We start from the raw sequence: 3046 nt of genomic DNA, 5'->3' as shown, positions 1-3046 counted from the left end.
TGGCCTCGGTCTTCTCATCCGTAGTACAGGGATTATAATACCTGTCTTCTTGGGCACATCGTGAAGATTAGGTGGGGTGGGTTTGAAAGGGGCTCTGCATAAGTCTGATTGGTATCCTTCCATGGGTGAATAGCTGGGCTGCAGGCCTCCAGCACAAAAGCTCCCTGGAATGCATTTGGAGGGATCCTGGGAGTGAGGATGGGGAGAGAACTCAGATCCCCAAATCCCACCAGCCTATCGACTCCCACACGTCCGTTTTCTTATCAAGGCCTGATGTATAGCCTTGGTGAGGCCAGGAATGAGAAGGACATATGGGAGGCTGATGTCAGTCTGAAGGCTTTTGGTTATAAATTACAGAAAACCCAGCTCCATCAAAGCACAAGGAAAACAATTGGCCTTCTCATTTCACTCTTCCATGCACTTCTTCTCGCCCTGGATCTAGGGTCTCAAATAATATTGGCAAGGCCTAGGGTCCCCTTTTCCAGCTCTCAGCTGCCTTCCTTGGGGTTCCTCACATTCTCAAACAACTCCTCTCTTGCATTGGGAAGCCGGCCATGCGGGCTCCAGCCTGACACCCTCCCAGCGTGAAACACAAAAGGAAAGCCTCAGCTCCACCCTCCCTGTGTCTCCCTGGCTTGAACTGGGTTGCCTGCTCCTCCCTGAACAAGTCCTGCAGCTGGGAAACCAAACCCAGGGAGGAAGGAGGTGGGGTGAGATCCCCCAAAGCAAAATCATTGCACGTGCCAGAAAGAGAGCAACGAGGCCACCGCTTCTCATTGAAGCACCTGTTTCTCATTAGCCCCCTCGGTGGTCTTGAACTGTGCTTGCTGTTCGGGAATCCAAGGCCAGAGGCAAGGTGGGGACTATAGTTCATTGTCCCTTTCCCTTCCCTCATGCCAGCTCCTGTTGGCAGTGCCCTCAGCCACAGTCTGTTCTCTGAGGGGCCCTGTATGTGCAGATGGGCAGCCCTTTAGGATAATGTCACATGTGAGCCTGTTTTCATGTCTAGCACTGCCTCTGTGTTCCCAGGGCGTGCTCCAGAGAGTGCTGGGTCTGGCTGTCACTGCCTGGACAACCTGAGTTCCAAGGGTCCTGAAAGCCAGTCCTTCAGTTCTTAAGAGCTCTGAGGGGGCTCCTGGTGTTCAGCCAACGGGACTGCACAGGCCAGTTCTGCCATCTCTAGCCATCTCTGCTGCTGCTGCTGCTAAGTTGCTTCAGTCGTGTCTGACTCTGTGCGACCCCATAGACAGCAGCCCACCAGGCTCCCCTATCCCTGCAATTCTCCTGGCAAGAACACTGGAGTGGGTTGCCATTTCCTTCTCCAATGCATGAAAATGAAAACTGAAAGTGAAGTCGCTCAGTCGTGTCCAACTCTTTGCAACCACATGGACTGCAGCCCACCAGGCTCCTCCGTCCATGGGATTTTCCAGGCAAGAGTATTGGAGTAGGGGTGCCATTGCCTCCATTTTCTCATCTGCAAAATGGAGTTAGCAACACCTCCCTTAGAGCTACATGAAGTAAAGTGTGAAAGTTTAACAGAGTTCCTGGGGCTTAAACCAGAGCTTGTCAAACCATCTGGACCAGTATTTGTGTAAAATACAGTAAAAATAAATTAATAGGAAAGTTAAATTTTGAAAGATATACAAGCTCCACTTTTTAAAAATTATATTCAACCAATATGAAGTTATTCTGTCAAATAGCTACAAAAGTTTCCAAAGTCTCAATCTCTGTACTTCTCTCAGGTGCAAACTGGTGACAAACACATCCCAGAATAGCATGCTTCCGTGGACCACACTTTGAGAAGCCCTGGGCTTCCCATTAATGGTTGTCTTCTTTTCCACAGTCCACTGCTGTTCATGCGATTATTATTTGAAAACTGACTTTTCTCTTCCCCTTCTTGCAATTTCAGGTTTCACTGGAGCATGAATTAGGCTTGTTGATTGAATGGTGGAAACAAGTGTGTGTGAGGCCAGGCAGGGTACAGCATCACACTTCCCAGGATATCATGAGCAGCTGCCGAAGACACGTGGGATTTCTGACCTCACCAGGTTTATAACCTTGCTATGGTAGAGTCTCCTAGATAGTCACTGATATCTATTCTTCCCTTCTTTTAAAATAATAGTTTTAGGTGGGAACATGAATGTTCAGCTAAAGACTACATTTCCCAGCTTCCCTTGCAGCTAGGTATAGTCATGTGACTGAGTTTTGGCCAATGGGATATAAGCAAAAATTATTTCTGTCCCCTTGATTGGGTGAGCATTTCCTTGTCTCCCTTTCCTCCTTACCATCACCTGGGAGATCAAAAGAACTACAGCAGCTCTGGAGCCAGAGGTGGAATCTGTGCAAGAAAAATGGTAGTCTCCCTAAGAGTTCTGGATTGCTGACCTGCAGGCAAATACATTTCTATTTTGTCTAAGCCATTGTGTCTGGAGGTTGTTTTATCACAGCAGCCCAGCCTGGATCCTACCACTGAAATGAGCAGGGGCAACAGCTCCCAGTGGGTTGACTTCTAAATACAGTAAGTATATATGATCTTCTAACATCCTTTAAGTACTAATACACCAGAATCGGTCACCTGTAATCCTCACACTAGCCCTTTGAGATGGACTTCTCCCGAGGTCTACCCCTTCTCTGATCAGGAAATAAATCAAAAGCGCCTGAAATCAGGGTGGCTGTGGAAGCAGAACATCCACAGAAAACCAGAACTGGGATGCAGAGCTAAGGCCATTCAACTCACTCATTCAGCAGCTAGATGTTTACCAGGCTCTGGGCTCGGCACTAGAGGCGTAGCAGTGAGCAAGACGACTAGCTCCAGACCTCCTGAAGCTTGCTGCCTCTATGGGGGACATCCAGGCTAACCAGAAAAGCATTTGGGAGATAGGTAATTACAGTGGGCATGAAGGTGAGGAAGGAAAAGATTACAGGACCAAGGTCACCAAGAAGCTTCAGGCAGGGCACAAGGAGCCAAGTATGGAAGACACAGTAGCTAGGATGGGGGCGGGACTTCTGGGAGCTTGGAGAGAGGGCCAAGGAACTGATCTCCTCC

This window comes from Capricornis sumatraensis, chromosome 11 (genome assembly GCF_032405125.1).
Source record: "Capricornis sumatraensis isolate serow.1 chromosome 11, serow.2, whole genome shotgun sequence".
Lineage (NCBI taxonomy): Eukaryota > Metazoa > Chordata > Mammalia > Artiodactyla > Bovidae > Capricornis > Capricornis sumatraensis.
The sequence above is the reverse complement of the archived record's forward strand: the minus strand, read 5'-3'. Positions refer to the sequence as shown.